Raw genomic sequence first — 11,752 nt, forward strand, 5'->3', positions numbered from 1 at the left:
CCTTCATAAATCCTCTTGATTTCACATCTGTTGGTCAGGCAGAAGAGCTTCTTCTCTGGCCCCAAGAAGTTCATGCAGGTCAAAACCTATTTGCATTAGGAAAGACTCACCCTCAAGATAGTAACCTAGAATCATAGAATGGTAAGATTGGAAGGGACCTCTGAAGATCATCTAGTCCAACCCTCAGCATAGCCCATATGGGGACTGAACCTGCAACCTTGGCATTAGCAGCACCACGCTCTAACTGAGCTAAACCTGCAACCTAAACCATTTTAGGCAGTATGAGTGATGGAAAATTGGAAAAACAATCTTTTTCCCATCAGAAAATTCATCCAGCTAAAAAGGAAAGATAAATTTAACTCTTTGGATTAGATTACGTGCTTTAAATCAGGTGAATCATCTTTACTCCAGGAAACAAGCCATTGATCTTTTGCCTGTGAAACTAAATCTGGATAAACACACTTGTTGACATTGCTGAGCAACCATGGTATTTTGGAAAGGGTCGGCACAGAAGCAGTCACAAAATCCCTTTCACCTGTACAACTTATGTCCTGCACATACACCTAGAAACCCTAATTTCCATCACTTAAGAGTTGCAGTCTTAAGTACTCTATGTCAATACCAAGTTGCCCTGCTACTTGGTATTCTCACATCTAAAAAAATTGTCACAATTTTAACACATTTTGTTATTAGAATCTAAGAGCAATAATCAGAGCTCTGGCTGCACCATAGATGAAAATTCTGGAAAGTTTAAATCAAGTGTTCATGGCTCTTAAGGGAAGTCTTGGGTCATCATTTTCAAGTCAATCTATTTAAATACACATTTTAATTAAATTTATTTTAGCCTCTTCTTACAGACTGCTTTGAGTGTTATCCCAACCACTGCTTTCAAAGCTTTGTTTAATAAGAACTTCTATGCTAAAACTCTGGAGTTGCAAATGATTTTCAGGGCTCTGTCAAATGTCTCAAGTAAGGCATCTAAAACCTAAAGACGAGGCCAGTCTGCACTTGGTTTCAACTCTGCCGAGTGACAAGTTTTAAGCCTGAATCTTCAGAAGGGCTGACAGTTCATCAAAGAATTATCCTATACAAAACTATAGGGTTAAGTCTCTTACATGATACTATGAGCTAATAAGCAATGGGGACTTGGCAGACTTACTACATAAAAATAAATCTCCAAAGGAAACATATGTTACAGGGACCACACACATCTGAGTCTCTTAAATATCCACGCTGGTGAGCCAAAGTCAGCTTGGCTGCTGAGGAGAGACGAGTGGAAGAATATCCCCATATCAAAACCTCACCACTCATCTCAGGTTTGCTAGCCATCTGCAGAGGATGTTCCAACCCTGAAGTCATGGGACTGAACCCCAGGGAACAGCAGGGGCAAAGTTTTCCTTTTCAGTTTGGGAAAGAAGAGGGTGGAAGCTGAAGCACTGAAGAGAGAAATCCAACCAGTCTGGCACAGATGGGGCAGGTCAGGCTCCAAAGTCACCTCCAACTGCTGGCCAACATGTACTGCTCAGTGGGAGCAGTCACTCTTTTGAAGCCATCCAACAACAGCTGCCAGCTGGGGTGGAGAAGCAGTGCTGGGTCAGTGCTTCTCTGATGAGCCTTGCAGCTCAGGCTGATCCCCCTAAACCTCAGCAGATAACTTTGGTTTCCATCAATAAACACCTGCTGAAAAGTAGGAGAAAAAGGCCTTTATGTCCTCTGCAGGGTCAATAGGAAGGATGCTGCAAGAGAGAAGGTTGTTTTCTGTGCTGATAAACCCTTTAAGTATCTGGAAATGATGCAGCTCATAATGAGTTTAGTGACTCACTGAAGATATCCCCATTGCATTCCAACAGGAGACTTAACACAGTCATTCAAAAGAAAAATGCCTTTTGTACTACATTTCACTCTGGCTCATTCCCTCCCTACTACAAGCAACTGATCACCACAATAAGTCAACTGAAAATGAATTCCTGAGCAGGGGGGAAGAAGCAGTAACACCCCCAGCCCATTACAACTCTCAACTTAAATCATGACAAGCCCAGTGGGTTCCACAAGCTAAATTTTGGTGGCAGTTCAGTGGCAGCATTTCCCCTGAGCAGCAGTTTGCAAAGCTTGCAGAAAGCTACGGAAGTCTGCCACATGTCTTGCTTCTGCCCTGGGGGACTTCAGAACCTTGGAGGTTGTCAAGATGTTTTTGCTGACCCATACTGTGTGATACATAGCCTGCAAGTCCTGGCCAAGGTCATGACAAATGGAACCACAAGAAATCCAGATGTCTTCTTTCGCTAAGGTTGTCCATTGGCTGTATCACAGTAGTCAAGAGATTCATGACCAGAACTTTAAACAATTTCTTGATAATTCCAGATTATAGAGTAATTCTAACTGCATGCATTATTACCACCCTCTCACAAAATGCTTGCTGAAAGTAACATGGATTTGAGGGACATTTCTGATCAAATAAAAAAAAATTAAAAAAAAAAAAAAAAAGGAAAAATCCCATCAAAGCCATCACAGGATCATGTCACATTCAAGTTGGAAATGCAAGTGTTTCCAAGCAAACACAGATCCTTTCTGTCATCCAAAGACAGTGACAGATGTCAGGTGACACTGGAGGAGACAAACAGCCTGTCCTATGCCCTTTGAAATTTCAACAATAGACTACTCCCAATTTTACTTTTGCAAGAGATTTCCATTCAGGGTACATCCCACCCCTACATCAATGCAATCCCAGACCAAGCCTGGTCTGCAGAGGCTGCAGGATTATATCAGTCTCCCAGGCAAATAGCTTCTCACTACCAGCTAACGAATAGGTGCAACCTACAATACAAAAAATTTAAATAGAAGCCAAAAAGGTGCCGTTGGTGGCCTTTGGAGACATTAAGTGCTTTTGATCTCTGACAGCATGTTCAGCACTGCATAGGACAGATTTGAAGCAACAAGAGGGCAAATTAAACCAATCGAGAGTTAGAGTTTATTGCAGGCTCATTTTTAACTCTGAGGTTAAAAGAAAACTAGTCATCCTGCTAGACAGGCAAGGACTATGGGCCTGCAAAAGTTTCATAAATTCCTCAAGATCAGAGTCAGAATTCAGGCAGGAGCTGGAGTTCAAGTGCTCTTGGTTTTGAGCCCCAACTCATTCCAGTGCCCACAGAAGTCCCAGTACTAGGTCCTGGTTTCAGCAGTCCTAAGCTTTTGCCTATACCTCCACATCCTGTGTGTAAGTACTCTGGGTTCAGGTCCACATCATCTTTGGAGCAGGATCTGTATGCAAACATAGCCTCACTGCTGGAGGTCTCACATGCTGGCACAGGCAGCGTTTGTGCCAGCACATCTGGCCCCTGGCTGCAGACCATGGGTGCCGGAAGCTCCCCGGAAAGCTGCACGGCTCTGAGGAAACCTGTCTCTTGGCAGGAGATAAGTAATCAGTATTTAGAGTGTGGATTCTGGCTGAGCTCAGCTGTTGTGCAGAGGCGCTGAGCTGTCAGCTACATAGTAGAAATAATTGTCATTCAGTGTGCTCACCTCCTTTTACCAGCAGTAGCAGCTGAGAGGTGGAGGCAGCTCACAAAGGTTTATATGCTCTCTAGGAAAGGGAAGAACAGAGCAGGAATAAAGTGCTTTTGTGCTGATGTTTCACTGTTTTCAGGGAATTGTTCCTATCTATTTTATCCTAAAAATTCAGAGAACAGTAATAAGTGATTTTTTCCCATGACTGCAGATACTGTATAGCTATTTTCCCATTATTCTTCAGGCAACACACTACTTATCTGTAAGGAAGGAATTGACAATCTTTGTTTTGCATCAGTACAGAAATTCAAAGGTAAGCCTAGCATAGAAAAAAAAAAAAAAAAGTCTCAGATTAAAAGGAAAGATTTATCTGCTCAAAATCTCATGCAAATCAGAATTCACAAACACATCAGCCATTGTTTAAACATTAGTGAACTGATATTTGTTGTCTACATAGCTGTAGTCTCTCACTACAGAAAAACATAAGCTCATTGCAGGTAGAAAAATAGTAAAATACACTATAACACACACAATCAGGACTGACATCTTCATGCACATTTCTCCAGCAACCAGAGCCAACACCAAGCTAAGCCGAATCAGACTTGATTCTGACCTCCCAGAATTACTAGCAGGCTTTGAAAGGATGGGGCTCTCGTAGGCAGAGCCCACAACATCCCATTTGCTTCTGGTACAAGCCACCCTTGAGCATCGTGAGCATGGGAAGCAGGCAAGCTCCAAACACGTGGCAACATATAAAGTTCTGCCCCTAGCAGCTACTGACAGTATCCAGGGATTTCAGATACCTCTTGAGAGCCTACATAAGACATAAACATCTAGAATATATCTTTGCAACAAAGCCTTAAGTGTAAACATCTTAAGACCGTGCTTTCTAAAGAGCCCTGTATTTAAACCACTGCTCTGAACTTCTGAAGCTTTTCTGCTCTCTCCATGCATACAAGAGCTAGACTGACAAGCGAGAGATGACTTCAGGTAGAAGCTCTTCCCTGCTTACAATGTGACATCAAGACTGAAGCACAGGGCAACAGGACTCTCCTACTCCATTAATGGACCTGCTTAGACTCAACAGAGAGAAGCATCTACTCCAGCAGGGCAACATTGGCTGCTGGCCTTTTTAGGGAAGAAAAAAGAAAAGTAGCATCTGGTTTTTGGAACATCTGCAGCTTGCTGGAAACCATGTCATTAAAAAGAAAAAAATCTCAAGAGAGTGCTAGCTGGTGATGTTTCTGGTGCCAGTTTTTAGGCCAACAGCTCTCAAAACACCACAGTGCAGATTCAGATGTTATTTTGTCTTTAGGTTATGCAAGTCCCATTCATTACGAAGGAGCCCCAATGAAGATAAGTTATTACACATTGCTCAAGGATTATTTGTTCTTCCTCATTACAAGAAGCCCCCAAACTGGAAAAGCTTGCAAATTGAGTTAATTGAACAAGAAAGCAGGGGCTGTACCAGAACATCAGGATTAGTATCTCAAGGTTTGGATCAAGAATCAGATCAAAAGGGACTCCTGATTTCTCATCTGAAGGTGCTGCTGTCTGCACTTCCAATTCAATGAGCTCTCATAAGGGCTAGTTAGAACCAGCTGAGCCAAGACTCAAATGAAGCAAAGATGGTAGGCATTCAGGCACCAGCTAAAGCAGGCTTCTGTTTTATACCACTCAGCTCTAAGCAGTTATTCATCACCACAGACAGAGCTAGAGCCAAAAATGCAGCTATGTGCAAGCCACAAGGAAATATCCACATATTTCCTGCAGCTTCAAACTCATCACAGCCAAAAAAACCTAGAGCCACTTATCGAGTGTGTAAGTATGCCCACGCAAATGGGACTAATTCTCCCTTCTTCATTGATTTGATATTGGTCTTCAGATGGGATGATTTTAATGGCACAAGTCAAACTCAGCTGATGAAACACTGTGGTAGTGCCAAAAAAAAAAAAAAAAAAAAAAAAAAAAAAAAAAAAAAAAAAAAAAAAAAAAAAAAGGAAACAAACAGGTTCAATCCTCACCAACTGCAAGAAGCAGGCATCAAAACCAGACTTTACCAAGGGTCCAGTGGGCCACAACCAGTCATCTCCTCCAGTAGCACCTGCTAAACATCAAAGCAGAGGGCACTCCTGCAGCAATAGGTCTCAGCCCCCAGGGCTGCCTGTATATCATTAGGTAGTGACATCTCAGCAGAATGTCACTATTCTTTCAACTGTGCAGTAATGGATAGATTTATCCATAGGTGTTGCTAAAGCTGCTACCTTTGTCCATCTCTTGCTTTTTGCCAACCATTGGGGAAGAGTGAATCAGAAATATTTGACTGCAGAAACAGGGCATAGACATAAAAGCTAATTAAAATGTGACTGGACAGTGCTCTGCACCGACATTCATCTCAGGGTCAGGAAAGGGTTTGAGCTTCATGAGTTTTAACAAGTAGCAGCAGAGCCAGGCAATGCAGGGGCCATGCAGGCTCCTTGTTCTGTTCCCTGCACCCATGAGGTACTGCACTGCTTTACTCAGCTGTTTCATTCCGCTTCCAATTAGAGATCCAAAAAACCCAGCCTGCTGGCTTAGGTGATTTTCACTTACTAAGCAATAAATAAATATAATAATAAAATAAAAAAAAAAAGAACTTTGCAGTTTGATCCTTTCAGTTTTTAACCCCTAAAATGTATGCAGCACTTCTCAAATGCTTCTTATTTTCTTATTCAGGACTAATTAAAGGCCCACACCACAATATGAGTAGCTCCTGCATGTCCCCTGGGCATTGCCATGACTTGTTTCGTTAAGGTCCCCATGCAATGACTGGTGATCTAGGCCTCACCACTGCAGAGTGGCCCAAGCCGCCAGTTTGTGGGCTAAGGCTGCAGACACAACCCTAAGAGCCAGGTATGAAAGCCAGCACTTGTCTCTTTTAGCCCACACAAGCCCACTCATCTCCAGGCTGGCTAGAGTTATCCCTCATCCTCCACATCCTGGCGCCCTTCCTACAGTTTGCTTTGAGATATCCATTTCAGGCCCTTCTCCTTGTCTCTTCCACAGAGGTGCAAAAAGGCAAGCTGCAAAGGGACAGAGGTGCCAGTATCTAAGATCTAGCTGTACATTTTGCTGTGCCAGTCACAGCAGAGAAGGCTGAAGTTTGTCACATGCACATAACATTACAGATGTAGTAACAGCACCGTACGCCAGCTCCCTGCAAAGCTGACAGATGTGATAGCAAACACCCTGTGAGCCGCAGATGAGACTAGATGAGTAGATTCAGTGCACATAAGGGATGTATGTAGGCTGCCTTGCACAGCAGGGCCCTGCGGGATCCCCAAGCTCAGGCACTGGCCAGACTGCAAGCACCTCGAGGCAGCCCACCCGGGGCGGTGTGCCTGCCTTCGGGCATCTGTGTCCAGGACAGCAACGGTGCCACCCGGTGGTAAAACCGAGCATCAGGCGAGCAGAAGTGATCCTCACTGGAGTGTAACCCACAGAGCAGGAGCTCCTCAGCAGCACCCTGGTTTGGTGCCTGGGAAGCCAGGCGAGGCCAGGCTGGCTGGCACTGTGTGCTTGTAGCACGGGCGCTGGGGCAGAGAGCCATGAAACTCCAGGCACAAAAGCCTGAAGCTTGTCACTTTAGCACAAATTGTTACAGCAAGGAGGACATGAATCCCCTCTCCCTCCCTGCTCTGCTGTTCCCCTCCTGCTAACCCCTTTGTAGGACAGCAAGAAGCAAGGCTGCAACAAAAAGCTCGGCATTTGCCATGGTGATGTGTGTAGATACCACAGCCCAGAAACATGCCCACGTCCCTACGCTTAGGGAGCAGTAACACAAGCATGCAGCAATGCATTTTTCGCTTTCCCACTTACCAAGCCAACAACCACATATCAGCTACTCATCAGAGCATGCAGTGTTTGTACAGCAACACATCACTTTTGGCAGGAAGTAAGGTGATCATTTGTGATCAGAAATGCAGGCAAAGCTGAACAATACATTAAGTACTTAGTGATAATGAATTTACTTTGAAGAAACTCATGCTAATACTTGGAGTCCAGCTCCATTAAAGCCAGCAGGACTTTCCACCAGAAAGGCAGAATTCACTCACTTGACGTCAGGGTTATAAAACTTCTTACCAAGAATCTCATTCAACCTGAGCCCCTCTCCCAATTTTAAGGGTAAATGCTCTGCATCAAAGGGCTTCAGTCACACATAAAAGTTCAAGATTTTAGCTTTTTCTCTGAGCAAGGGTTTGACAGCTTTTACTACACCTTTAGTCTCATGTTTCAACTTCCTCTTAGCAATCCAACTCCTAAAACCTGGTTATTCTCCCTACAAGTTTCAGCATAGACTAAGTACAAACTTGTAAGAGCCTGGCAGTAATAAAGGCAAACTCAATTTTAACAGGCTCACCTGAGCCTGTGGGTTTTTAGCCTCTCTTGCAAACTCTTGAAGAGTTAGGTACGCCTGGACTCCTTTTTCATAGTAGTCATATAGACAGCTTTACACACACCTTTCTCCATTTGCACATTGGCACAAGCAATTTACCATCCCTGAGCTGGAAGAGGAACAAACATAGCCTGTTTTTGCCTTACAGGCTCATCAAAAGCAACATGGCCCTTGCTCAAGCCATACTAGTTTCTGATTTGAGCCATTTTTAAGGGAAACAAGCCCCAGAGAGGGAATCTCAGCTCAGTCAATATTGACCTGAGACATTAGCTGCAATGTGACTTATTTGATCATGTCAGGCTAAATGAAGACTTTGCAGAAGCTAATTATTGTTTGTTTCATGTGGCCCATTGGGTGATGGCTGTAAAAAAAACATTTCAAATTAGAAGAGATGCTAGGAACAGGCTCCCCACATGAGAGCATTTGGGACAGCATAGCTTTCTTCCTTTCCGTGCAAGGCCTGCTAAGCCAGCACAGACAATTGTTTGAAGAACTTAAACACTAGAAGAAAATAAGTTATCAGGCACTTACTTTTCAGACTTGCTTCCCCCCCTTTTGAAGGTGCCCTTCTCTTTGCTACCCTCCCATAAGGAGCAGCTAAACGCAATGCCAGCAGATGGCAACCCAGTAAGAAGTTTCCCTTTGCAATAGCAGTTTTGAGCTGCACAAGCCTGGAGCGTGGGCAGCGAAAGGCATCTGCTTTCCCACTTTGGCAAAGTACGAAGATGAGCAGAAAAAGATTTTTTGCTCATTGCAATTTGATCTTCAAAAGGGGATTTGAGACTAAAGAGAATGTGAATATTTCAGATACTAGTCCAGCCACTCTGCAGTATTCCCTAAGCAAAAAGTTTTGATACTCTTGAACTCATTCCATGAAATTCTTACTAGCTTCTCAATGCTAACACACAGGAAGTTCACACCGCATGCACATGGTCACCAGCTGCTGTGATTTCAGTGTCCAGCTCTGCAATATCCAGGGCACTATCTCTGTATACTCCACATCCCTGCTGAAGACCAGATGCAAGTAGTCTCCTTTGAATAGCACTGTCTGAAGAGCAGGTTTGACCTCATGCAATGCTGGCATCTCAGGCAGCATAAAGCCACCTGTACACAACCCACTTTTTCTAAGTCCCCATGCCTAGGATTTCCTTTTGGGCAGCTCTAGGAAAACTTCTCCTTTGTGCTGTGAATTGCTTTTCAAGCTCCCCTCTATCCCCACCAAACAGTGCTGAGGGCCTGGTTAAGTTTTGTGTACATAAATCATTTTTATTTTAAACACTTTTAAAGTCCATAAGGCAGCAGGCCTGATGTTCCCTGCAGCATTAATATACTAAGAGCCTCTTTACTAGGCACAGTGCTTTATTTCAGTCCACAGATACAGAGCCAGGGTGCCCAGGGACACATCTGAAACCCTGAGCAAGGGCTGGAGCTAGAGCACAAATTCTGACAAGCCACAACCTGCATGCTTTTCCACAATGCTGGCAACAACTCAGTGCTGAGGAAGAGCCCAGCTCAACATGCCAGCTAGCCTAATATGCTGCTTCCCACATGTCTTATCAGTCTGGCCTATACAAACAGGAGTACATGCAGAATACCTGCTCCCTTCAGACTGGAAACCAGTCTATCCTTTAGCTTGTGCTTTTGTGTTTACAATGGGGAGAGCTTAAATCTGAAGCTGGGAGGACTGCTCAGTCTTCCCAGTGCTTGACCATCCCCTAAGCCAAGGCAAGCACTTCAGGAACTTTAGGTTTCTTGAAGGGGTGAATTGAAGGACATTCCTACACAGCAACCTTACCAGAAACAACAAATTGGAGGAGGACTACTGGAAAAGGGTGACTATTTTGGAGCCATTAAACAGAAGAGCAGTCTAGTGAAAGAAGAGATCACCACAACACCCAGCTAATTAGTGAGGGAGGAGAGGGGAGAGGAGGTTCCATTCACTGAACTACTGATGGAGCTGCTGCTTTTAATTAGGATCTGGAGTGGCTGTGTTGGAGGGCTGCTTTCCACCTCCTCACCCAGGGTAGAGATTAGCAGTGGTTTTATGCTAATATACATTGGCTGAAAAGCTAGCAATTTAAGGGATACAACTAGATTTTGGAGAGGAACTTAATATTCATCTCAGCTTCTATAAATGGATTTCTAATCCACTGCAGGATTTAGCAAGCTGTGATGTCGAAGGTGTCACTGCATGCATTGGTTTTATTACGCAGCACTCCTTAACATGCGGGTTACTCCTGGACACGTAGGTTTCCGAGGGCAGCAGCAAACCCATGCTGCAACAGGGATGGACATTGGCTTACCAGCTGCAGGATGGAGAGGTTGGCATATTTGTGTTTACACTGCAGGGACAGAGCTTGACAAGCCCTAGGACAAGTACATACAAAAAGTCTCATTAACAGCTGCTACAAGCAGCAGTCCTGGCTCACTCTCTTAAGCTTATCCCCTTCCCACCTCAGGCTTCTCATACTAATTTCAACTTACTATCCCTTAACAGAGCAGTCTCATGTTTTCCAAAATCCCTGTTATCTCTTTGCCCCAAAAGGGGGTAAAAAAAACTAGAGTTCAGACTGTATTTATTGTTTGAAGCAGTGACTGGCCCACACCAGTTTCAGCCACAGCAGAAGCAGAGCATTTATTCTTTTAACTCCCCTATTACCAGCTTACTGTGTTCACAAAGTGCCCAGAGGGGATATAAGGCGATCCATGAGCAAAGCAGATTAACAGTATACAAGACCTAAGGTCCTGGATGCAGGCCTAAGACATCTAGAGGACCAAAACAAAGAATTTTTCAAGTGCGAGGAAAGATGACACCACTTAAACACTACCAAATTACTCAGAAGTAGGCAGAAGCTGCATCACAGGTTGGGAGAAGAGCTTTTGGCCCTTTTACATTCCACATACCAGCTAGAAAAATAGCCATGAAGTGGATAAAACCAGGAGTGAGCAGTCCTAAAGAGACAGTCTCATCATCAGGCTAAGACAACACCAAAGAAACAGAGGTGCTGCCACAGCTTCCTTGGAAGCCAGGCTGCTCCATACCTCAGTGAGGAAGCTCTGTAATGGATTCAGAGCAACTTTAATGAAAGATTTCTTCACTAGCATGGAAAACCTTCAGAAAGTAAAAGGGGCAGTAATTTAGTCTGGTAAAACTGTTCCCTGAAGTAAAAAGCATTGGATTTCTTTTTTGAATAACTAGCTCATTACCTCAGCCTGTGGCAGAAGCAGCAAGTGCCAGCCATCTGGAGTGCTAGATGGCCCATTGCCAGCATAGCTTTGATGCTGCAGCAGAGCTGGAGAGCAGGGGTGAGCTAAAGCAGTGAGCAGGAGTACAGCATACACAGAAGGAAGAGCAAGGGAAGGGACATGTAACAAAAAGCTAAGGAAGAGAAAATTATTTTAAGAGGCCAATTGAGGTCTGGCTTAAAAAAAAAAAAAAAGTGTTAGAAGCAAGCTATTTCCAATCTATTTGTTAATATGAAGTTAAGGAAAGAGGTTAGTAAACCACAGAGCATAACGAGAAAACAGAGGCTAAAGAACTGTTCAGGAAGGTATTGAACTTACTGCACTGAATCAAGAAATCCTGGGACAATGTAAATACTCTGACCTGAACCCCAGTGCCATAGTAGGGTCTTCATAACAAGGTTTTCTGCTTCACTCATGGACATAGAGTGCATCCTCCTCAGTAAGAGTGCTCAGGAGAACACAGAGCTCTCCTACAGACTCAAGTAGGTGCCACAGGCAAGGGCTCAAGCCATCACATAGCCTCTCCTCCCCTCCTTCTGAGGTGACAGTATAAAGGGTGCTCAAACA

Source organism: Rhea pennata, chromosome 11 (genome assembly GCF_028389875.1).
Source record: "Rhea pennata isolate bPtePen1 chromosome 11, bPtePen1.pri, whole genome shotgun sequence".
Classification (NCBI taxonomy): Eukaryota; Metazoa; Chordata; class Aves; order Rheiformes; family Rheidae; genus Rhea; species Rhea pennata.